Source organism: Bombina bombina, chromosome 4 (genome assembly GCF_027579735.1).
Source record: "Bombina bombina isolate aBomBom1 chromosome 4, aBomBom1.pri, whole genome shotgun sequence".
Lineage (NCBI taxonomy): Eukaryota > Metazoa > Chordata > Amphibia > Anura > Bombinatoridae > Bombina > Bombina bombina.
The window spans coordinates 981480569-981508504 of record NC_069502.1 but is presented as its reverse complement, the minus strand read 5'-3'; positions in this window follow the sequence as shown (position 1 = coordinate 981508504).

Below are 27936 nucleotides of genomic sequence, written 5' to 3'. Positions count from 1 at the left end.
TAACCAGGTACAATAGCTATTAAATAGTTAAGAACTATTTAATAGTTACCTAGTTAAAATAATAACAAATTTACCTGTAAAATAAATCCTAACCTAAGATATAATTAAACCTAACACTACCCTATCAATAAAATAATTAAATAAACTACCTACAATTACCTACAATTAACCTAACACTACACTATCAATAAATTAATTAAACACAATTCCTACAAATAAATACAATTAAATAAACTAGCTAAAGTACAAAAAATAAAAAAGAACTAAGTTACAAAAAATAAAAAAATATTTACAAACATAAGAAAAATATTACAACAATTTTAAACTATTTACACCTACTCTAAGCCCCCTAATAAAATAACAAAGCCCCCCAAAATAAAAAATTCCCTACCCTATTCTAAATTAAAAAAGTTACAAGCTCTTTTACCTTACCAGCCCTGAACAGGGCCCTTTGCGGGGCATGCCCCAAGAATTTCAGCTCTTTTGCCTGTAAAAGAATAAATACAATACCCCCCCCCCAACATTACAACCCACCACCCACATACCCCTAATCTAACCCAAACCCCCCTTAAATAAACCTAACACTAATCCCCTGAAGATCTTCCTACCTTGTCTTCACCATCCAGGTATCACCGATCCGTCCTGGCTCCAACATCTTCATCCAACCCAAGCGGGGGTTGGTGATCCATCATCCGGTGCTGAAGAGGTCCAGAAGAGGCTCCAAAGTCTTTCTCCTATCCGGCAAGAAGAGGACATCCGGACCGGCAAACATCTTCTCCAAGCGGCATCTTCGATCTTCTTCCATCCGGTGCGGAGCGGGTCCATCTTGAAGCAGGCGACGCGGATCCATCCTCTTCTTCCGTTGTCTCCCGACTAATGACGGTTCCTTTAAGGGACGTCATCCAAGATGGCGTCCCTCGAATTCCGATTGGCTGATAGGATTCTATCAGCCAATCGGAATTAAGGTATGAATTTTCTGATTGGCTGATGGAATCAGCCAATCAGAATCAAGTTCAATCCGATTGGCTGATCCAATCAGCCAATCAGATTGAGCTCGCATTCTATTGGCTGATCGGAACAGCCAATAGAATGCGAGCTCAATCTGATTGGCTGATTGGATCAGCCAATCGGATTGAACTTGATTCTGATTGGCTGATTCCATCAGCCAATCAGAAAATTCCTACCTTAATTCCGATTGGCTGATAGAATCCTATCAGCCAATCGGAATTCGAGGGACGCCATCTTGGATGACGTCCCTTAAAGGAACCGTCATTAGTCGGGAGACAACGGAAGAAGAGGATGGATCCGCGTCGCCTGCTTCAAGATGGACCCGCTCCGCACCGGATGGAAGAAGATCGAAGATGCCGCTTGGAGAAGATGTTTGCCGGTCCGGATGTCCTCTTCTTGCCGGATAGGAGGAAGACTTTGGAGCCTCTTCTGGACCTCTTCAGCACCGGATGATGGATCGCCAACCCCCGCTTGGGTTGGATGAAGATGTTGGAGCCAGGACGGATCGGTGATACCTGGATGGTGAAGACAAGGTAGGAAGATCTTCAGGGGCTTAGTGTTAGGTTTATTTAAGGGGGGTTTGGGTTAGATTAGGAGTATGTGGGTGGTGGGTTGTAATGTTGGGGGGGGGTATTGTATTTATTCTTTTACAGGCAAAAGAGCTGAAATTCTTGGGGCATGCCCCGCAAAGGGCCCTGTTCAGGGCTGGTAAGGTAAAAGAGCTTGTAACTTTTTTAATTTAGAATAGGGTAGGGAATGTTTTATTTTGGGGGGCTTTGTTATTTTATTAGGGGGCTTAGAGTAGGTGTAATTAGTTTAAAATTGTTGTAATATTTTTCTTATGTTTGTAAATATTTTTTTATTTTTTGTAACTTAGTTCTTTTTTATTTTTTGTACTTTAGCTAGTTTATTTAATTGTATTTATTTGTAGGAATTGTGTTTAATTAATTTATTGATAGTGTAGTGTTAGGTTAATTGTAGGTAATTGTAGGTAGTTTATTTAATTATTTTATTGATAGGGTAGTGTTAGGTTTAATTATATCTTAGGTTAGGATTTATTTTACAGGTAAATTTGTTATTATTTTAACTAGGTAACTATTAAATAGTTCTTAACTATTTAATAGCTATTGTACCTGGTTAAAATAATTACAAAGTTGCCTGTAAAATAAATATTAATCCTAAAATAGCTACAATGTAATTATAATTTATATTGTAGCTATATTAGGATTTATTTTACAGGTAAGTATTTAGCTTTAAATAGGAATCATTTATTTAATAAGAGTTAATTTATTTCGTTAGATGTAAATTATATTTAAGTTAGGGGGGTGTTAGTGTTAGGGTTAGACTTAGCTTTAGGGGTTAATACATTTATTAGAATAGCGGTGAGCTCCGCTCGGCAGATTAGGGGTTAATAATTGAAGGTAGGTGTCGGCGATGTTAGGGAGGGCAGATTAGGGGTTAATACTATTTATGATAGGGTTAGTGAGGCAGATTAGGGGTTAATAAGTGTAGGCAGGTGTCGGCGACGTTGAGGGGGGCAGATTAGGGGTTAATAAATATAATATAGGGGTCGGCGATGTTAGGGCAGCAGATTAGGGGTACATAGGGATAACGTAGGTTGCGGCGGTTTACGGAGCGGCAGATTAGGGGTTAAAAAAAATATGCAGGGGTCAGCGATAGCGGGGGCGGCAGATTAGGGGTTAATAAGTGTAAGGTTAGGGGTGTTTAGACTCGGGGTACATGTTAGAGTGTTAGGTGCAGACGTAGGAAGTGTTTCCCCATAGGAAACAATGGGGCTGCGTTAGGAGCTGAACGCTGCTTTTTTGCAGGTGTTAGGTTTTTTTTCAGCTCAAACAGTCCCATTGTTTCCTATGGGAGAATCGTGCACGAGCACGTTTTTGAGGCTGGCCGCGTCCGTAAGCAACTCTGGTATCGAGAGTTGCATTTGCGGTACAAATGCTCTACGCTCCTTTTTTGGAGCCTAACGCAGCATTTGTTTGAACTCTCGATACCAGAGTTAAATTTATGGTGCGGCCAGAAAAAAGCCCGCGGAGCGTTAACAGCCCTTTTACCGCCAAACTCCAAATCTAGGCCTATATATGTAATTACCTTTTCTTCATTTATCTGGTATACCTTTCTTTACTAAAGACATATTATTCTTAAAAAATGTCTTTCTGAAGAATCAGCAGTTTTATCTCCTCCCCCTGTGATCTTGGGCTATTCATCTGCCATCATTCTACCCATTAACAACCCCTTCCACCGACTTTAGACTATGTCTCGGCCTCTGGGTTGACTTGCCCACTATTCCTCCATTCTCCATTTAACCAAGGATTAATTAGTTTTTGTGTTCAATGGAGCATTCAAATTAGCTGATTAAGAAGCAAGCACAGAACAGAGGGGCGCCTCATGTGTACATCAGATTGTTTAGAGAGAAATGCAGACATTCAAGCCAAATCGGTACTCACATTTGATCCAAGTACACTTATGTACTAGTAGAAGCAGGCTGGTAACTTGGGGTGTACCTGCTAACCCTCCATCGGCTCCAGGTATACACCAGCAGGTGTAAGAGTAGATCAACCCTCTAGACACAGGGGTAACTCTAGGTGTTTCAATCCAATGAGAAGTGGATAAACCACTCAATAAGGTGCTCTCACTAACAGGACCTTATTGAGTGGTTTAAGCACTTCTCATTGAAAAAAAAAACACCTGGAGTTACACCTGTGTCTAGAGGGTTGATCTACTCTTACACCTGCTGGTGTATACCTGGAGCCGAGAGAGGGTTAGCTGGTACACCCCAAGTTACCAGCCGACTTCTACTAGTACATAAGTGTACTTGGATCAAATGTGAGTACCGATTTGGCTTGAATGTCTGCATTTCTTTCTAAACAATTTGATGTACACATGAGGCACCCCTCTCTTCTGTGCTTGCTTCTTAGTTACACTCGGATACATCTGTGAGGAGGAGAGCAGCCGCTTACACATTGTGCTGCTGTTGAACACTGGAACTGAACTTTCATATGCGTTCCAATTGGGACTGGATATTCATAGTAATCATTGTTGTATGGTTTGATATTGATTTATGCTATCACCTTCTTCTCCTTTATTAGTAGTTTTTTCTAGTGTGTGTGCCCCCTCATATTCAATTCAAATGAGCTAATTTCCTCATCCCTACCACTTTATACTCTGTTTTTCACAAATTAAAACCTAATCTCATTGTACACAGCTCTGCTAGCAAGATCTACAACCAGGATGCTTCATAGGTGCCTTAGTAATAGCCAAGCTTCCCAAACCTCCCCCACCCATGAATACAGCTCATAATATTTAATGAGGGCTTGCTTTTTTCTTGGGCACAACAAAACTAATAAAATGCTGCTGATCACACTAAAACATTACTGAAGTTGTTGCTATTTTCTTTGAGGAGCAGTTTAAAACTGAGTAATATAGATGCACAGACTGTATATACTTTAAATAAACAATATGCGCAAGATTACAAGTGGTGCCGTAAATCTAAATTTACCGTTAGCAAAATCACAGCTAGTGATATGTTTTTTTTAGATTCTCGGGATCCACTCATATTACAAGTTAAAAAACAATCGGCTAAATTACGAGTTTTGCGGGATGGTGAAAAAGCAGCGTTAACAGGTCCTAATGCTGCTTTTTCACTACCGCTGGTATTACGAGTCTTGCAGGTATAGGTGTACCGCACACTTTTTTGGCCTTACCGCAAACCAACTTACGTAAATTTTGTAAAGGCTTTTTTCTATGGGACTTCCATAGCGCCGGTATTACGAGTTTGTCCAGGGAGACCAAAAATTGAGCGGTACACCCTCTACCGCCAAGATTCCTAACGCATTTTAAAGTCAGTAGTTATGAGTTTTACGTTACAAAGCTGTATCATAAAACTCATAACTTAAATGCTAAAAAGTACACTAACACCCATAAACTACCTATTAACCCCTAAACCGAGGCCGTCCCGCATCGCAAACACTATATTAAAATTGTTAACCTAACACCCCCAAACTTAAATATAATTAAAATAAATCGAAATAAAACCTACTATTAACAACTAAACAATTCCTATTTAAAACTAAATACTTACCTGTAAAATAAACCCTAAGATAGCTACAATATAACTAATAGTTACATTGTATCTAGCTTAAGGTTTATTTTTATTTTACAGGTAAGTTTGTATTTATTTTAACTAGGTAGAATAGTTACTAAAATAGTTATTAACTATTTACTAACTACCTAGCTAAAATAAATACCAATTTACCTGTAAAATAAAACCTAACCTGAGTTAGACTAACACCTAACACTACACTACAATTAAATAACTTACATAAATTAAATACAATTAACTAAATTCAATACAGTTAGCTAAATTACAAAAAAAAGGGGTTTAAGGGTTAGGGTTAGACTTAGGTTTAGGGGTTAAATTTAGAATAGTGTTTGTCGACATTGGGGATGGCAGATTAAGGGTTAATAAATATAATGTAGGTGTCGACGATGTTAGGGACTGCAGATTATGGGTTAATAACATTGTGTAGGTGTCGGCAATGTTGGGGGCAGCAGATTAGGGGTTAATAAGTATAATGTAGGTGGCGGCGATGTCCGGAGCGGCAGATTAGGGGTTAGTAAGTATAATGTAGGTGGCGGCGATGTTGGGGGCAGCAGATTAGGGGTGTTTAGACTTGGGGTTCATGTTAGGGTGTTAGGTGTAAACATAAAATGTGTTTCCCCATAGGAATCAATGGGGCTGCGTTACGGAGCTTTACGCTGCTTTATTGCAGGTTAGCCTTTTTTTCAGCCGGCTCTCTCCATTGATGTCTATGGGCAAATCGCGCTTGAGCACGTACAACCAGCTCACCGCTGACTTAAGCAGCGCTGGTATTGGATTGAAGTGTGGAGTTGTTAGTCCTCTTTATCCGTTCGACATGGAGCTCCCTCTTAAATCGGTCTTTAGCTGTACAATGAAGATCGAATGCAAGGTACCTTTTTTATATAGGGGTACCCTTGCATTCCTATTGGCTGATAAATCAGCCAATAGGATGAAAGGAAAAAGCATTATTTTTATTTTTGCATCACTTGCTTTGTTATGTAAAGCCAATTGAACCAATACACTAAAAGATTTACACAAGGTATGCTACAGCATTTAAAATACACCATAATTTCACTGCATTTTGCATGCATCCTTTATTCAGCAGTCTATGTATAGACTGTATTTATTACTTCTACTAAAGTGACAGTGATGTTTGATTATATGTAGATAGAGCTGGAACCTTGCTGTGTTAAGTCTTACTAGGAACCAAATCAAAGCAAAAAAATCTAAACTGATAACAAGATGAAATATGACAATGTAAATTATTTCATCATGTAAATTATACATTACATTAAACTATCTTTGTGCTTCCAGCTGTGAAATGGTACATTCTCTCACTTGAGCATCAAAGAATAGTCTTTTGTTTGGATAAGAAAAATATTACCTATCATTTTATATTTCAATCTATGTTTTTAAAGAATTTGATATTGAAACAAAACAATATTCATACACAATATAAATTAGCATTCAAGTCCACTGAATAATTTGTTATAACTATAGTATTTTTGATTCTTTAATACATCTTTTACTATATACTAGCTCCAAAGCTAATTACTCTGCAAAATAGAAGATCTAAACATGTTATAACATTTACAAGTGTAAAATATTGTGTTATTAAACCTTAAAACATTTGAGATGATTTTTTTTAAATATTCCTGACAAAAATAAAGTAAAGATATGATCACAAAAATGATGCATATATCAATGTCAGTGTGGATATCATTGATACAATTTCTTTTTATTTCGAGTTTAACATGCCACAGAAGCAAACTGTGCTTACCTATATAAATATAAGAAGGCCTTACATACACACACACACATATTGATTGGAGTAGACGTGTTAGTCCAGTTATTTCGATAACAAAATAACAAGAGTGTTGCATTGAGCAATGATACTTTTTTATTGGACTCAGCACTTATAGGAGTATTTAGTTAGACATATTATTTACAATTGTTCTAGGAGGCTGTTACTGTGTTTTCACAGCATAGTGTTGAAGTACTTCCTCAATCAATAATCAGTCAGTCAATGTGCTGATTCCCAATGACATGAGAACAAATAAGTGAAAATACGTTCATAAAGCTAAAGCCTTACCAGTAGGCTGAGAATGTTTTATGTTGGACATCAATGTTGCTCAGGTCGGTCTACAGGAGTTGCACTATGCAGTTCATCTGCTTCAACTGAGCCGTGGATTTTACCTCCATCTGCGGATCGCCTCGTTCCCTCTATCAACCAGCTGCAACATCTGATGACATCATCTGATCCTGTGTCCGTCTCTCCCAGCGCTAAAACTGACAGCCTCCTAGGGTCTGATGCGGACCTGCTCGCCTGTACTCACTAGCCCCAGAATCCAATAGTGAGTGAGTGAAAACAAACCAGGAGCACCAGGTGGTCCTATGAAATAAAACATAGCTTTTATTCTGCGATTTGCAGCTCTTTAAAATGCATTAACATGTGACACATCAATTAGAAACGAGTATAATGCTGTTCCTGCTAACACGTTTTGGCCTTAGCCATAGTCATAGCTTAGGGATACTGTGTACATTGGGTTATTTTAAAATACCCACCATATTGTGATAGGTTAATTAAAATTCAAAACTCCTCTTATTGATTGGTTAGAATGTGTCTATTACCTCTTGCTGTCCACCTGATACTATAATGAGCTAGTTAATACATTGCTAAAATTAATTAATTTAACCCTTACAGGGATTTCCAGAGCAAAGAAATAAACAATACATATTACTTTCTATTACTTCTCATTGGATATGCTCATTAATGCACATAGGTGTATTATACCTACAGCTTGTGTATACATATAGGAATATATACCTAGAGTGGAATACCTAGATTATTGTAGATTTATAGATGACCTCATCTGCATCTGGAAGGGGGACAGTACCAGTGCCAAAGATTTTGTGGTCCTACTAAATACTAATGAGATTTTGAGAAAACAAAGATACACTACCTTGATGTAAAATGTCAGGGACAGGCGATAGAAAAATACAGACAGAGGTATACACCAAACCTATCTCGGGCAACACATTATTACATGCCCATAGTAACCATCCTAAAAGAGTGTTTGGATCTGTTCACCAGGTTAAAATGAAATTGCAGTACAGAAATGTCCTTTTGAGAAACATGCAGAAATTTTATCCAAAAAATTAAAAGATTGAGGGTATTCCAAAAAGGTACACAGTATTGCAATAATGTACACAGTATCCCTAAGCTATGTCTATGGCTTATGCCAAAACGCGTTAGCAGGAACAGCATTATACTCGTTTCTTATTGATGTGCCACATGTAAATGTATTTTAAAGAGCTGCAAATCGCAGAATAAAAGCTATGTTTTATTTCATCGGACCACCTGCTGCTCCTGATTTGTTTTCATTCACTCACTATAAGATTCAGGGGTTAGTGAGCACAGGTGAGCAGGTCTGCATAAGACCCTAGGAGGCTGTCAGTTTTACCACTGGGAGAGACAGACACAGGATCGGATGACGTCATCAGATGTTTCTGCTGGTTGATAGAGGGAGAGAGGTGATCCGCAGACGTAGGTAAAATCCACGGCTCAGTTGAAGCAGATAAACTGTATAACAAAACTCCTGTAGACTGACAACATTGATGTCCAGCATAGAACATTAACAACCTGTTGGTAAGGCTTTAGCATTATGAACGCATTTTCACTTATTTGTTCTAAAGTCATTGGGAATAAGCGCATTGACTGACTGACTGTTTATTGATTGAGGAAGTACTTCAACACTATGCTGTGAAGACACAGTAACAGCCTCCTAGAACAGTTGTAAATAATATATCTAACTAAATACTCCTATAAGTGCTGAGACTACCCTATCTCAAATTTCATATGCTTTTGGGTGTACCCCACACCAACAGTCTCATTGGCACGATAGGAGGATTATAAGGTCTGACTTACAATGATGGAGTTAAGTAGCTTGGCGTTAGGAGAAAACGCTTATTACTCCTTGCAATCCACTGAACAGAGACAGGGCAACCTTGAGGAACTTGACTTGTGATTCACTACAGATTGTTCCAAATTTACTCTACCAAAACTTTTTGAAGAATTGGAATACTCCCTCAAAAAAGAAAATAAATTAAAGTTGGATGTGTGGACACTAGATAAATATTACAAACTGTGAATGGTTCCCAGGGGACTCAATAAGTTTCCAACTTAAAGCACGGAAGATGCAGAATTTATAAAAGTGTGGAACAGGACATTAACTGACTGCTCTTATGCTGTCACTAATACATTATAAAACTAAATCACTTAAAGAGATCTCTAAACAGATAGATGCTATACAAGAAGTCTTAAAGGGACATTAATCCCCAAAAAGTTATTTCATAATTCAGATAGAGAATACCATTTTTAAAAAGTCTCCAATTTACTTTTATTATCAGATTTATTCATTCTCATGTTATTCTTTGTTGAAGAGATACCTAGGTAGGTAGCGTGCATATGTCTGAAGCCCTACATGACAGGAAATAGTATAACATTGTTGCAAAACTGCTGCTATATAGTGCTGCAGAAACGTGCACACTCTTGAGCATACATTTCTGCTTTTCAAATAAGGATAACAAGAAAACAAAGAAAATATGATAATATAAGTAAATTAGAAAGTTGTTTAAAATTTGATGTTCTATCTAAATCAAGAAAGAAAGAAAAAAATTGGTTTTATGTCCCTTTAAGCATTCATAGCCATGAGACACAGATTGAAAAGTTTGATCAGATTTTAAAATGTACAATTGCTGAAACAAAAAAATTGATAATGGAGGCTAAGCATGGGATTGGGAAGTACTTAAGAGATCAATCTGATTATGACTTAAACAAAGTGTATATCTGGCAGAGAAAACAAAGATCTAATTTTAGGAGAGGCTCAGTTAGAGGGAGAAATAGAGGCCATTCAAATGGTAGGAATAACAGCAATAGAGGGGGACATCATGGAGATAGCACATCTACACATACTAAAAGGGTAGCTTTCACTAAAACTGAGGCTGAATCACAAGAAGAATTTTCAGGTGATGATGGCTTCACCTCAGGGGAGGAAGAGAGAGTAGAAATTACAACTCCATATGCGAGTGAAATGCAAACAGTTAGACCCAAAGAAAATCATTGTCTACCTAAATATGGCCCCAGAACAGATAAGATAGTTAAAACATCTAGATATCAGATTGTATCACTGACTAGAACAACTATAGCAGGTATTCTGAAATAATCTGATCGCACAGATATAACCCAGGTTTTTTGCAACCCCCTCGAAAGACCAGAAGGGGGGGGGAGAGGCAAAGAATCTATAAGACAAAACAGATATCCCATCAGGAGAGACAGGAACCAAAGTACAATTTAATACAGTGGTTAATCTTTCTAAACATCCTCTGACAAATGAAGAGAGAAAAGTAATAGAATTAGGTCTGAATTTTGTCACAGCTGAGGACTTTAATTTGTTCCAAACATTGCTTGATGTGAACAAGCTAATTAGAAATATGACTCTCAAAAAACATTTCTCAGAGAATGCAAAAGATGCCACAAACACTAATCTAATCTCAATGGAAGCAGGTAGTCTTATCCCACAACAGAAGACCTATCCTTAAGAGAAACGTTTGATTTAGCAGCATTAGAGGATTTATTAGCAGAAGGGGATCCCCAATATAAAGATCAGTATCTTCTATCCCATTCATAGCAGGGGAGCTAACTCTATTGGTGAACAAATCAGAGAATAATTACAAAAAAATCCAAACTCTCCAGAGAATCAAAAATGTCCTTTGACAATTTGAGAAATAATCATGACATAGTAATAAGAGCAGCAGACAAGGGCGGCTCTATTGTAGTATTACACAAGTTGCACTTTATACAGGAGACAAACCGACAATTGTGTGATGACAAACAATATATCAAATTAGAATCAGATCCAACTATGAGATTCAGGAGAGAACTGCTTCATTTGATTGATGACGGGTTTGATGAAGGGTTTTTTGACCAGCAGACCAAAGATTACTTACAAGTAGACAATCCAGTTATCCCTGTTTTTAATTGTTACCCAAAATTCACAAAGGCATAGAGAACATGACGGGAAGACCTATAGTGAGTGGAATCGCTTCAATAACTGAGCACGTATCACAGTGGCTGGATGAAATTCTTCAGCCACAGGTTGAGAGTTTGACCAGTCACTTATGTGATACAAAACAATTGTTATGAGAAATTGAAACAATTTCCTGGAAACCAGACTATGGCTGGTTGACTATTGATGTCCAGGCATTGTATTCCTCAGTTCCACACAAAATGGGATTAAAAGCCATACAAATCTTTATGAACAGGACAGAGGGTGTGAGTGAAGCTTTTAGTAAATACATAATCGGTGTTACAAAATTTCTTTTGGCACATAATTTTTTCTCCTTTGAGGGGAACTTTTATCTCCAAAGATGTGGGACAGCTATGGGGGCCAAGTTTTGGCCCCTCCTACAACAACCTCTCTATGGGGTGGTGGGAGCTGTCCCACATCTATGGATGTAGAAGTTCTCTCAAGGATAATATCATCTATTATCAAAGATTTATAGATGACCTCATCTGCATCTGGAAGGGGGGCAGTGCATACCATGTTAGTAAGGTTTAATCATACATTTTTATATTTAGTATATAACATGTAATAAAAATCCATACCCCTAATTTGAGTAGAGTTAATGTACTTACTGATACCTTTCAGACCAGTAAACACATAAGTAAGCAGAACATTTTATTACAGAGATATCCCGTAAATAGTTAAAAGTAAAAGTGTACATGGTTAACTGAAAAGATGTTAAGAGATAAGGTATCATTAACTGAGATAATGTATTCACCCTATTATGCACTGGCTCTGGAAAGTAAAGCTAGTAGTGAGGACTGAATGTCTTAAATACATAAATAGTTGTAATCACTGTATTTGAGGATCTTGTACATTATATATACATTTTATACTAAATGTAGATATATCAAGGTATTCCACTCCTATATGTATATAGGTATATATTCCTATATGTATACACAAACTGTAGGTATAATACACCTATGTCCATTAATGAGCATATCCAAGTAGAAGTAATAGAAAGTAATATGTATATATGTTTATTCAAACAAGAGAGTAGCTGAAATTATGATTTATATAGAAGGAGGGGGGGCTGTCTTTTTTAATTTGCTCTATACTGGTTAAAAAACTTGTAAACCAAGGCAGTAGATCACTTTTTCTATTACTTAAAAACAGCAGTATGCAAATGTGCTACCTTTTTTAAATAGAAACACTCTATTCAGTTACTGAGTATAGTATTGTGATAATAGTCAAGCACATAGTTTATGTCAGATTACTGGCATTTAGCCAGGGCAACGTATAATGTTTAGGATTACAAATCTGTGATATACCAATGTGCTGTTTATTCTACAGATACATTATATTCAGTGTCTGTTTTAAGAGTTGTCACTGTATCTAAGAAAAATTTACTCCTTTGAGTAGTAGATGCAGTACTGTTGGGCAGAGAGGTCTTTTGGTGGATACCAGTAAAGAATGTGGTTGTCTGGAGTCACTACTTTTAAAGGTCAGATCTGTGCAGATTCATTAAATTCATAGGTGATACTGGAGAGATTGAGTCAGACTGTTGTTACATGGTACCAAGTGAAGTTCTCCACATTGATTTTTTTTATTTGATAATGTATCTTGGCTCAAAGCTGTGTGTCTTTTGTGAGTGCATTTTAAAGAATTACTTTATTGGGTTTATTTATGTTAGAACTGCCAAGGTGCACTGCTATAAAGTGCATAGAATATCCAAAGAAGGAGCAGGCACTCACTGGACTTTATAAAACATCCTTTTATTCCCAATGTTAAACAGACATAATGTTTCGGCACATAACCTGTGCCTTTGTCAAATGTCACCTTAGTAGGGACATATGTTGTGATCATATTCAGTTGTTCATTAGACTGTCTAGTCGGAATATCAATTTCCGTGATTGTTTCCGTATGTAGTAGTCTCTCCTGGACCTCACGTATCTCATTAGTGGCATAGCCCCCATCCAAAAGTTTCTTCCCCATTTCTTCCATCTGAATCTTCATTTGGGGTATCTCGCTGTTGTTTCTGACTACGCGAGTGAGCTGTGAGGTGAGGACACCCTTCTTTTGGTGTCTGGGGTGAAAACTTCTAGCATCAAGAAGTGAGTTACGGTCGGTAGGTTTCGTGTACAATGATGTACCAAATCGCAATGTTCAACCTGTATCAACCTTAAAGATATTCAAATCTAGAAAGTGTACACCCATTTGATCAAATTCTAATTTGAATCTAATTGGACTTGCCATGGAGTTCAGAACAGACACCCACTCACGCAACATAGCCTCATTACCACGCCATATCAGGAACATGTCATCGATATACCGAGTATAATATCTCACATATGGATGATCAAAAGGTTTCATAATCTCTTGTTCGTACCAGGCCATGTAAATATTTGCGTAAGTGGGTGCCACGTTCGAACCCATGGCTGTCCCCGCTGTCTGCAGATAAAAACTGCTCTCAAATTTGAAGTAATTCTTCTCTAAGCAGAGAGAAAGTAATTCACAGAGAAATTCTACTGGTGGTCCACAGTAGTGTATGTTATCAGTCACCATGGACCTGACAGCCTCCACACCATCCAGATGGGGCATAACGGTGTAGAGGCTGTCAACGTCCATGGTAACCAAAATGTTATTCTTTTGTAAGTCAGGGAATTCTTTAAGAATTCTAAGTAGGCTCAGTGAGTCTTTAAGATAGGATTTTGTGCTTTTGACTACATTCTGTAGGTGTGAGTCAGCATAGATGGCCAGATTACTTACCAATCTAGCCATCTATGCTGACTCACACCTACAGAAAGGCCCTGAAGCATATGTCTTTGCAAGTTCTCTTACCACATACATATGCTTATTTGTGCTGTGTGTTTGCAAGTGCTCGTATTACCTAGGCAAATACATGCTATGTCTTTATACATGCTCGTAGCAGCTAGGCATATACACGCGATGTCTTTGCAAGTTTTTGGATGACTGTATGTGGGCCCCATGAAAACCTGCCCTGCTGGGGAAAGGAAGAAAGCCGGAAGACGACGGACCACCTAGGCATATACATGCTATGTCTTTGCAAGTGCTTGTACCACCTAGGCATATACATGCTATGTCTTTGCAAGTGCTCGTACCACCTAGGAATATACATGCGATGTCTTTGCAAGTGCTCATACCACTTGAGACTTTCATTCATTAAATGTACAGTATACACTTATCTTCTGATAGTTTCAGCTTGCAATGCCAGAACTGTATGTGCAGTTCCTCTGCCCGCCATATTCATTAATTGATTGACAGATGACTCACCTGCAATGCACAAATCATTGTGTGTGTGTGTGTGTGTGTCCCCGGGCGTGACGTTTGTGCAGGTGGATTGCAGATTCACCAATTGGACAAAATCTGTGGATTTAACTATCAGACCCAGGATGATTGCTTCTTAGGTCAAAATATGTGCAGGTTTTGGTTGGGAGGTGTTTTTGTAATTACCTACTCTGTAATCCTGACTTATGAATTATGAAAGAACTTGCTTTTTTATATTTTTTTGTTGGGGTAATATGAAACTTGACAAACAACACCACTCTGGTTTACAGGACAATGGCTGCAGTTTTTATAAATTTTATGATCTAACATCCTGTATATATCTGGACACAATGGGCTCCATTTATTAAATATCAGACATGAATCGTTAACCACAAATATGCTGGACTTCGTTGCGAGCAGGCAGCATATGCTGCCCTCATTTAACATTGAAGAAGCATGTACTTGTGCAGCCACCCCCTGCTCGCTTGCATGAGATGTAAATCATCCCAATCTCATCTGATCTGAATGATTTCAATCCACTGTCTTTTAGGTGGCTGATAGTTTTTTCCTACTTTGGCACTGCTTTGTATTCATCTCACTTCATAATTATCTGTCTAGGAAGACCAAGATACGTTTTCATCATAGAACACAGGTAATTTCTATATCTTGGCCTATGTCCTACACAATACTTACCAAGGTCCCATCTCTAATTCTTCCATCCTATGGTGGACAGAATAAAAATAAGGATAGGTAGTCACATGATATTTTATAGGTGTGGAAATCTGTTCACACCTCCTCTGAGGAGAGGTACTCACTTGTTTCATGATGAAAATTTCTTATTTATTTCTTGGATTTGGGCATACAATGGCCTTTTTTTTTAATCTCTAGAGCACATGTGATCTCTAGTTTGAAATTCTAATCAGTGTTATTAACAATTGGCTAGATTATGAGTTTTGTGGTATGAGTGAAAAAGCAGCATTATGGCTCTATTTCATTATCGTTGGTATTACAAGTCTTGCAGGTTTAGCTGCACCGCACACTTTTTTGGCCGTAACGCAACGTAACTACCGCAGCTTTCCAAAAGTCCTTTTTCAATGAGACTTCCTTTGCGCCGGTATTATGAGTTTGCCTGTCCGGCCAAAAAGTGAGCGGTACAGCCCATACCATCAAGATCCATACCGTAAACTGAAAGTAAGTAGTTATGGCTTTTATGTTACAACGCCGTAACATAAAACTCATAACTAAAGTGCTAAAAAGTAGACTAACACCCATAAACTACCTATTAACCCCTAAACCGAGGCCCTCCCGCATCGCAAACACTAAAATAAAATTATTAACCCCTAATCTGCCGCTCCCGACATCGCTACCACTATAATAAACATATTAACCCCTAAACCGCCATACTCCTCCATCGTAAACACTATTTAAATATTATTAGTCCCTAATCTGCTGTCCCTAACATCGCCGCAACCTACATTACTGTTATTAACTCCTAATCTGCTGTCCCTAACATTGCCGCCACTATACTAGTTATTAACCCCTAAACCTAACCCTAAGTCTAACCCTAACACCCCTAACTTTAATATAATTAAAATAAATTTAAATAAAAATTACTATCATTAACTAAATAATTCCTATTTAAAACTAAATACCTATAAAATAAACCCTAAGCTAGCTACAATATAACTAATAGTTACATTGTATCTATCTTAGGTTTTATTTATATTTTACAGCTAAGTTTGTATTTATTTTAACTAGGTAGACTAGTTAGTAAATAGTTATTAACTATTTACTAGCTACCTAGCTAAAATAAATATAAATGTACCTGTAAAATAAAACCTAACCTGAGTTACACTAACACCTAACCTTACACTACAATTAAATAAATTACATTAATTAAATACAATTAACTAAATTACAAAAACAAACACTAAATTACACAAAATAAAAAAGAAATGATCAAATATTTAAACTAATTACACCTAATCTAATAGCCCTATCAAAATAAAAAAGCCCCCCAAAATAAAAAAAACCCTAGCCTACAATAAGCTACCAATGGCCCTTAAAAGGGCCTTTTGCGAGGCATTGCCCTAAAACCCACCACCCACACAACCAAACCCCTCAAATAAAATCCTATCTAAAAAAACCTAAGCTCCCTATCGCCCTGAAAAGGGCATTTGTAAGGGAATTGCCCTTAAAAGGGCATTTAGCTCTTTTTCAGCCCAAACCCTAAGCTAAAAATAAAACCCACCCAAAAAAAACTTTAAAAAAAAACCTAACACTAACCCCTGAAGATCCACTTACAGTTTTTGAAGACCCGACATCCATCTTTAACGAAGCGGCAGAAGTCCTCATCGAAGGCGGCAGAAGTCTTCATCCAAGCGGGCCGAAGTCTTCATCCAGACGGCATCTTCTATCTTCATCCATCCGGCGCGGAGCGGCTCCATCTTCAAGACGGCTCTTCCAGAATGAAGGTTCCTTTAAGGGACGTCATCCAAGATGGCGTCCCTTGAATTCCGATTGGCTGATAGAATTCTATCAGCCAATCGGAATTAAAGGGGAAAAAATCATATTGGCTGATGCAATCAGCCAATAGAATTAAGCTTCAATCTTATTGGCTGATCCAATCAGCCAATAGGATTGAGCTCACATTCTATTGGCTGTTCCAATCAGCCAATAGAATGCGAGCTCAATCCTATTGGCTGATTGAATCAGCCAATAGGATTGTTTACCCTTTAATTCCGATTGGCTGATAGAATTCTATCAGCCAATCGGAATTCAAGGGACGCCATCTTGGATGACGTCCCTTAAAGGAATCTTCATTCTGGAAGAGCCATCGTTTGAAGAGGATGCTCCGCGCCGGATGTCTTGAAGATGGAGCCGCTTTGTGCCGGATGGATGAAGATAGAAGATGCCGTCTGGATGAAGACTTCTGCCGGCTTGGATGAAGACTTCGGCCTGCTTGGATGAAGACTTCTGCTGGCTTCGATGAGGACTTTTGCTGCTTCATTGAGGATGGATGTCGGATCTTCAAAAACTGTAAGTGGATCTTTGTGGGTTTGTGTTAGGTTTTTTAAGGGTTTATTGGGTGGGTTTTATTTTTAGCTTAGGGTTTGGGCGGAAAAAGAGCTAAATGCCCTTTTAAGGGCAATGCCCATACAAATGTCCTTTTCAGGGCAATGGGGAGATTAGGTTTTTTAGATAAGATTTTATTTGGGGGGTTTGGTTGTGTGGGTGGTGGATTTTACTGTTGGGGGGTTGTTTGTATTTTTTTTACAGGTAAAAGAGCTGATTTCTTTAGGGCAATGACCCACAAAAGGCCCTTTAAAGGGCTATTGGCAGTTTAGGCTAGGGTTTTTTTTATTTTGGGGGGGCTTTTTTATTTTGATAGGGCTATTAATGCAATATTGCCTGCTAACGCCGGGTTTATGAAAACCTATAATAGCGACGCTTTAGGGAGGTGAGCAGGGGAAATAACTTGCAAGTTAGTACCCAGCCGCTCATAACACAAAACTCGTAATCTAGCCGAATGTTTTCTAAGCTTGACTTATTCTTTTGTTGTCCAATTCATTAATGTTCCTTGATTTATAATAATATAGCCCATGGTAGGCATTGGCAAAAAAATGTCTGGAAAGGAAGCAAAAAATATTAAATGTTCAGAGCAAAATAATATCAGTGGCAATTAGTGCATATCATAGGATGCATATTATTTTTAAAATAGTATCTTATTGGAATAAAAAAAGTGACTCAAGTGGGCACTTTTGAATAGAGAGAACAATATTATGGGGTGCCGTTCCCCCTCCCTATAGATGCCTGTGATTGCCTAATCTCTAAATAAAAACACAAAATTTGACAAGATGTCTTTTAGAGATACAATTGATTGATGGGACTTTACTCAACATAAATTTTCATTTATACTTAATGAAACTGCGAAAAAAAAGTGTTTATGATGTATACCAGAGTTTTTTTATTTAAAACTAAGACCAACTCATCAGAGTCAAAGTAAAACAGAAAAAGCGGAACACGGGTAAGTCAAAGCAAAAAAACGACACTTTAATACATATGAATCTGGATACAAAACAAAAAATATAAAACTACAAGCAGGGGAAAAAATGGTCAGACACATTTCGTCTCACACCTTTAGCTATGACCTAATCATATTCAGGTGTAGGGCATGTATATACCCCTAGGAAGGATCTGATTAGACAAATGAGAAAGAACCAATAAAGTAAAAAAGAGAGAGGTGTAAACCTCCCATTTAACTATTGCAGCCTTGGGAAAAATGTGAGATAAAGTTTGTTTACTGGTCAATAATTTAACATATATATATACAGTATATATATATATATATATATATATATATATATATATATATAAACCCATGATTACTGGCACACTTATATTAAAATCCATAATGGATATTAGAGCTAAATAAGAATATTTATATTAATATTGTAACATTCTGTAAACAGATGATAAACTTGTATACAATGTAGCAACTTTGAAGAAATTAATTAATATACTATGCCAGTATTCCTAAATTCGAAAGATCATAAAAATTATAATATGAATCTCTGTCTGCTAGACATGTATCAAGTAGAACAAATACCAGTATACACATCAATTACATGAGCACATGCTGTACACTTAATAATAAACATCATATTACAGTTTGCAAAAGTGAATGAGTAGATAAATAAATGGAAACGCTCACATCCATATTATGCAGATTATAAATACATAGTTCTTAGTCACTAAGGCAAATTTCCTCAACATAACCATTAATCATGATCTGTCTACAATGGACAATGAGTGTGTAATTGAAGAATCAGGAAATAATGGTAATTGTAGAGCTTCCTTATCGGTCTCATAACTTGTTCAATTACTAGCCATTTGAAACTCTTAAAGGGACATTAAACACTAAATACATGCTAGATAGAATGATGCATTCAAAAAAAATATTAGTCCATGACTAACATGTAGATGTATTTTTTAAAGTTTCATTAGTTGTTTAAAAAGTGACAAAATAAGTGTAAAGTTTTAGTGTCTATAAAACACTGGGAGCTGCCATGTTGTAACTTGTGTTACCTTCTCTGCTGTGGCCAATTAGGGACAGTTATAAATAGGTCATTAGAGTGTGCAGCTAATGGCTGTGCTGGATTTAACAGTGTTGTGCACTTCTATTTCTAACAGAAACTGAAAAGCTCACAATTTCAGAATGAAATTACAGGCAAAGAAGACAAAATAAATAATGAAAGTATATTGCAGAGTTGTTTTATATATGCAAATCATCATTTTATATTACCATCTCAAAGTGTTTAATGTCCCTTTAAGCAGGCAGCCATGTTTCTCAATGAAATGCTGTGCCAATGCGGAACATGGGTTGATAGATGTAATGTCATTAAGATGTTCCCAGATTCTTACCCTTACTTCTCTCATGGTCATACCTATGTATGACCTTTGTGTCACCCTGGACTGAAATTGCTTGACCCCCAGAGTGTGTCCACATGCTTTGCAGTTCTGTTTGCTGCATTTAAAATGACCTTTACAGGACAACCAACTACTGTCTCCTGTTTTATGACAGATCATACTGGGGTACAAGCAATTACCCTGAGTCTGGTTAAGTCTGGACACAAAGCGACAACCTTTCTTAATTATAGGATTCAATGTTTCATAGCCCATAAATATGGGTAGATACTTTCTGACTATTTTGACAACTTCGTCATACTGTCTGCTGAATCTACTACTAAAATGATTCTGTCATTCTTTCCAGAGTCATTCCTAGACAGAGTCTTGTCACTTAGTAAAATGGACCTATCTATAGATTGTACCTGTAATAAAGCTCTATTTATCATAGAAGCTCTATAGCCTCTCTCCAGATTTTTTTTGCGTGAGATTAGAACTTTCTAGCATTAATGTTTCAGAACTCATCAGAGTACCTTCTCTGGGCCATATTACAAGTGGCAGGCTAATTTTTGTATTAATGTATTGTATTACAAGAAAAAAAAAAGAAAAGAGCAAAAGACTGATGCGTGCTAACTTCAGGACATTGAATATCACGACCATGCGAACGTCATTGCACCATAGACTTCTATGGGGTGGGATGAAAATGTAATTTAGTATATATATATATATATATATATATATATATATATATATATATATATATATATATATATATATATATTTATTTATTTACAGTAAGGTACAAATATATAGCATGTACTGTATATGCCTATGTAATAAGAGCACTTGTATAGTCCTAGCATGTATATGCACACATGCAACTGTACCTTACTGACGAGGCCCACAGAAGGCTGAAACAATCGTCTTGGGTTGTTGTTTCTCTTGTTCAGAGAGGAATTGCCTGGTATTTCGGTGCTGGACTGTCATTAGGCAGGGTCAGACTGATATGCTACAGGATATTTTCTCTCTGTGAATAGGCATAGGGCTCCATGTACTAAGCAGTCAGCGAGCTACCCGCAACAAATCTCGCGCCCAAACTCGCAAACTGATATGTACAAAGCCGTCAATTATGTAAAAACTCGCATCTTTAAAATTGCGAGCGTACTTATCCGCCATACCTCGCTACCTCTCCATTTTTTACTGTAATTAGACACATTTGACCACCAACTCGCCAAAAACGAATGTACTAAAAAATCTATTTGTCCGCTCGCGTCAATTTCCGCTCCCACCTCGTTATTTTTGCCTCGCCACCTTTTAGGTGGCGGGCAAGGTACAAAACAATAGGAAAGTCACTCTAGACGCCAGTCTAGACATATATAAAAGGCAGTAATATCAGCATTGTACTTACATTGTTCATTTCAGCAGCTATGGAGAGAATTCTGTTTTTGTTTATTCTCCGTTTGATGCGAATCCGGGCTAGAAGACAGAATACTGGAAATGTAGCTAATCGATTGGTTAGAAGAAGGAGAGTTCGTGTCCCCCGTGTATTCCTTCCACGGGTTGGTTTGCACGGCCTTTCTGACCGAGAGATCATACAAAGATTCCGGCTTGATCGTGAATCGATATTACACCTGTATCGAGAGATTGAAGATCATTTGGAGCCGATGACTGCTCGTTCACAAGCTATTCCGGGACTTCTCAAACTATTAGCGGCATTGCATTTTTTTGCAACAGGCTCCTTTCAGGCAGTTTCTAGCGTCATTATTGAAATGAGTCAATCTGCTTTTTCACGCCACTTATCCAAAGTAATAGGGGCTATGATGGTTATTTTTCATCGATATGTTTGTTTGCCATCTACCCCTGAAGAATGGCAATCTATCAAGTCAAATTTCTATAGGATGGCTGGGATGCCCAATGTCCTAGGTGCCATAGACTGTACCCATGTTGCTGTAAGACCACTTCAAGCTCGTGAGGAGATCTATAGGAATCGAAAGCATTTCCATTCCTTGAATGTCCAGATGGTCTGTGACCCCCACATGAGGATTATCAGTGTCCGTTCTAACTTTCCTGGATCCTGTCATGATTCTTACATTTTAAGGCAGACTGGGTTATACCGGAAGTTCGAGGAGGGAAATATGCCTGACGGATGGCTTCTAGGTAAGCATAACTGGCGTCTAATATGTCTCTCATTTCAATGTACCAAAATTGCGCCCAATTTGTCGACTGTAATCTGTATAGTTTAATTGTATTGTATAGTTCTGAATCTTTATAATTATTCTTATATTAATATTTATATTTATTATATCTTCTATTAGGAGATGGAGGGTACTCATGTACAGAATGGCTGTTGACTCCCTATAACAACCCACAGACCAGAAGTCAAGTACGTTTCAATGAAGCTCACCGATCTACCAGGGGGATTATTGAGAGGACTTTCGGTCTTTTGAAAATGCGGTTTCGATGTCTTGATCGTTCTGGTGGTGCTATGCAGTATGCACCAGAGAAAGTTGCCAAAATTATATTGGTTTGCTGCATACTGCACAATATTGCAATTAAAAGAGGCTGTCCATTAGAAGATGAAGATCCAATAGATACTGATGATTTACCAGAAGAAATATGTGTCGAACAAGCTAATAGGCGTGGAAATGCAACAAGGGACATGGTTTCAGAACAATATTTTGTGTTTGAGGATTAAAGTTTCAGTTGATCAATAAAAAACTTTCTTTATTAACTTGTCTCCATTTTTTTTTAAGAGTTAAGGTTATTAAAAATCACTCATGATAAACAGTTAAATACATAACAGTTGTTGCTCTTCAATTATCAAAGGTTTCAAATAAATAAAGTTTATGATCAAAGTTATTACAGACAATATATTATAGGTAATACATTGTCTTTGTGACATCACACTAGTGTCTACAGCTGCTCTCACTCTTTTACATATGTGATTATTGTAATGTAATCCCTCCATAGCTGATGCTAATTCATTGTATTGTGTCATTGAATTGTAGCTGTAACAAGCGACAGTATATTCAACAGTGCTTTATGTTATCAGATTGGATTTTTGAGTTAAAAAAGACTTGCTAATTTTATTTGTTTTATTCTAACCTCTATTTTTAACAGCTACTAGGTTTTCCCATATTCAAATAAATACCTTAAGGGATTACTCTTAGCACTTATTTTCTTAACCTTTATGATATATTTTTGCATTCAAGATTTGTTAAAAGAATAGTGGCATATAGAAAATAATGGCAAAATAAATTATTTTATTACAAAATTATAATCTTTAAACATTATATATTAACAATTGCAAACCAAAGTAACTTGTTAAACATATAAACACATATGAAAAAAAAGGAAATGTTTAGAAACCAAATAACAATTGTAAACCAAAATAAATTCTAATACATATAAACACATATGAAACAAAGAAAATGTTTATAAACAAAATAACAATTGTAAACCAAACAACATTTTAATACATATAAACACATCTTTAAATAATTAAATGTTTATAAACAAAATAAAAATTGTAAACCAAACAACATTTTAATACATATAAACACATCTTTAAATAATTAAATGTTTATAAACAAAATAAAAATTGTAAACCAAATTAAATTTTAATACATAAAAACACATCTGAAACAAATAAAAAAATGTTTAGAAACAATAACTATTGTAAACCAAAGTATAAATGTTAATACATATCAACACATCTGAAACAAAGAAAATGTATATGAAACAAATATCATTTGTAATAACTATAAACATCGATATTTACAAACCTTCATAAAATACATTAATCTACATATACATTATATTTTTCTCTATTTTTCGGGGATACATATCTGGATCAATGCGCTAATGATTGACATAACGATTAATCACGTCATCGTCAAACATGTCGCGTCCTGAACCTTTTGGTGCTGGAGAATTGGTGATATTAGTTTATGCCATGGATAAATATTTCCCTAAACGGATTGGTGGTGTGAGGGGAGTGAGACAGGAATGCCGAGACAAAATTATATACGAGATGCTGAGAAGAATGCATTGTATTTCAAAAATTAAAAGAACAAGACGACAGTGTCTTAGAAAATATAGTGATTTGAAGAGAAGAGAACCGAAGTACTATAAATCGATTCGAAGATTGATAAGTACATGTAAGTTTCAAAATTATATATGAAATAATTTTTAATAATATAAAAAAAGGGTTTATTTTTGAACTGCGTCATCATTGACGAATCCAGTAAAATAATATTTCCTGACTGTTACTTTGACTATATTAGTATATACAATTGCAAAAAGTTACAAAAGTTAGCATGCAGAACTGAGTTAGTAGATTAAAATTTAACTATATAACTATATACACTTAAAAGGTTAGAAAACTTAGCATACAAAAATGAGTTAGTAGAGTAAAATATAACTATATTAGTATATAACATTGAAACATGCAGAACTGAGTTAGTAGAATAAAATATAAATATATTACTATATAACATTGAAACATGTTAGAAAAGTAAGCATGCAGCATAATTATTTCAATTTTTTTTATTAAATTTTTTTATTATATATATGTTTATAGATATGAGAAGTAGGAGAATGAAGTGTGCACACCCACCACGCTACTTAAGGTCAATGTTGGTGCAAACACCCAGAAGTGAAGCTCTTTCTCCACCTTTGCCAATAACACTATTGGATATTGAATTATCTCCAAATCCATATGCAATTTGTCATAAAGAGACACAGACAGGTAATGACTTATTATTTAAATTTTAAATCATATATTTTAGGTTTTGGCTTAAAAAGTTTTAGCATGCAATATTAATCAAGTTGCTAATTTACTTCTATTATCATTTTTTTCCTCATTTACTTTCTATTTTTATTTGAAAAAGAGGGCATCTAAGCTAAGGAGCCAGCCAATTTTTGGTTGAGCACCATGGACAGCACTCTTTGATTGGTTCTGTCCAATTATCAAGTACAACACAGTTGGTTCACCAAAAATGGGCTGGCATCTAAACTTAGATTCTTGCTTTTCAAATAAAGATACAAAAAGAATGAAGTAAAATATAAAGTTTATTTAAATTGCATGCACTATCTGAATCATGAAACTTAGAAATTGGTTTCTATGTCACTTGTAATGATTATTATTATTATTGTTTTAAATAATATATACAAGGTTTTTGATTTAATAGTTTTCTATCTTTGTAATTTCGTTCATAGATATTACCATGGAAGAAATGGAAACTAGTATGGAAATGGAAGAATTTCAAAATCCTGATAGTGTGACAATATTTGAAGCATTAACTTCAGATGATACTCAACCAAGGATAGAAGTTTTACCAACAATGATGGTAGATAAAGGTATGTTTCATACTCAGTAATCTTAAATCTAAGAAAATACAAGTTTTAACTAATACATATATTGTATATTTCAAATAGGAGTTGGCTCAGATGAAAGCTTTAAAGGAGTGGACATAAGTGTAGAAGCTAATATAGTAGATAACGTAGATAACAGCACATCAGGAGGTAATATTTGTGATGAAAAACCCTATCATACATTGAATATGTATATGACAATTGAATTAAATTTTGCTTTTCATTTATTTATAGTGTGCTAAAAGAGTATGCACCCTGAGTGGCAATGAAAATGAACAGGCATAGAAGCTATTCTGGCTTTTGTTTTGTCTCAGCTGAGTGTGTCTCTCGCTCTTTATATATATATATATATATATATATATATATATATATATATATATATATATATATATATATATATATATATATATATATATATATATATATATATATAGCAAACTTCACACACCCATGTGAATCATTGCAGACACCCAGACTATTTCCCCTTACAAAAGAACAGTCCCATCCTTATCTTATTTGATATATCTGGTTGTATCAAAGAAACTACACACATCAATGTAAAATCATGGCAGACACGTATGTTATTCATGTATTTGTCTATTTGTCTGTAATTTTCCCCCCCATATGTCTAAGAGTCACCTGCAAACAAACGTGTGATGAAGAAGCCGCAGTGCTATGAAAGCTGGAAAAAAATGTATTTTCGTTAGCCAATAAAGCTGTAATTTAAACAATTTGTATATTTTATTTTTCATTTAGATAATTGGCTAATACAGTACTGAGAAAACATTTAATTAATATTTAAATGATAATTTATTACAAAGTGTATATATGAGTGTAATACTTTATTTTAATGTGTTTTGTGCAAAAGTTCCAGGTTGCTCTAAATATTTTAGTGTGGTTTCATTTTTCGCTAGATTGCAAACTATAACTTTCAACTTGTAATATGAGCGCAAGTTAGTGAGTTTGCGATATCTTTTCAAAGTATTGGATGCACTAGAGTGAAGTCGGATGCTCTAACCCTTCTCTGGTAAACGTGCTTTACCACAGATTTGTAATATCAAGACGTGCGCTATGTTAGTGTGGTCCAGCGATATTGCGTCCAGCGCAATCATTAATGCACCACTTTTTAATCTGGCCCTCGGTGAGCAGTTACCACTCAGTCACTCTTTTTACTTTCATCTGCATGATGTGGCTACTGAGAGGTCATTTTTTTTGTAAATAATATTTTCCAGTAAGTTTTTTACATACAGTATAGGCTGCATTGTTTTAAAGTGATTTCATATATGTAACATGTCCTTATAACACAGAAAAGCTGTTTGATAATCATGCAATTTGACACATTAATATGACACAGAATTTTTCTCTCTGTAATGGATATCACAGTTACAACTGATTTTACTCCTGTGGTTTTTCCTATATACCAGGGGCACGTAAAGGCCAAGCAAAGATCACATAAAGAATACTTGAACTGATTACTTTTATATCAATACCTTCACTGCAGAAGAAAGTGAGAGAAATACTGTAGAAATAATTATACCTTAAACAGGAACTTAGATTTCCCAAGTCCTTTAAATTTAAACACTGAATAATGTCATACAGTTGTAGAACTATTACAAAAACAAATTCTATACTGGATATTATAGATGTTATAACAATATCTGTACAGAAATGACAAGAAAAATAATCCACTTTGGGTGGACCGCTGCCTTCTATCAGTCTCTCCCAAAGGACTTCTATAAAGGAAATAAATGAAGAAGCAACCGTGATGTGAATCACTGGGCTTCTATAAGAAGCGCTAAAAATATAAATACATAAACACAATGTGATATAGAAAACTCCCTGTATGTGCAAAATAAGAACAATACAAAATAAAATGATACAAAATAAAATGATTAAATAGATAGATTAGACAAGCCAGATCTGTAAAGTCCAACAGGTATCCTCAGACGTCCCAGAACTTGATAGGCTGCTCTCTGTCGTCACCCAAGGGGATGTGTGCAGTGTTGGAATTATACTGCCTGCAGGGCTTCTGAATAATACCCAATGGCAATCCTTCCCTTCGACTGGAACTGCAGGTGAAATGGAGAAATGGGCTGGAATGCCCTAAGGTTACTGATATGGAGACAAACACACCAACGCCAGACTGATGTAAGACTGATGTAAAAGTTAAAATTAGTATTTTATTATACAGAATAAAAATACCAAAGGTATAACAATATACAGCTGGGTTGTGTGAATATCAATCTCCTAATAAGAGTAAAGTAGCTACGCGTTTCACGGGAGAACCCCGTTTCCTCAGGCTTGTATACTCTCTATGTGTAAAGTTACCCTTTAAATAGGGCTCAGTAACCTCATGAACAATTGTCCCTCCCCTTCCTTCCCAAACAATATCCAATAAGATCCTTCCTTTCCTACTCCACCCAGTTGCTGCTGTAATTAAACTTGAATTTATGGGGATCTGTGTCTGCTAATAAATATAATAAAAAAGGAACCATAATTATCATGTTGTAAATAATTGTGTTTAAAGTGTAAACTCCGATCTAAGTTAGATAGTGTCGATCGTGACTAATGTGCATCGCCGTGTATTGCCGTGAAAGTAAACAAACCTAACATGTGTTTCATAATTGACCAATGATATGCCTCCATTTGATGGGATTGTATTTGAGTCATCAGGCATTCAAAGTAATGTAC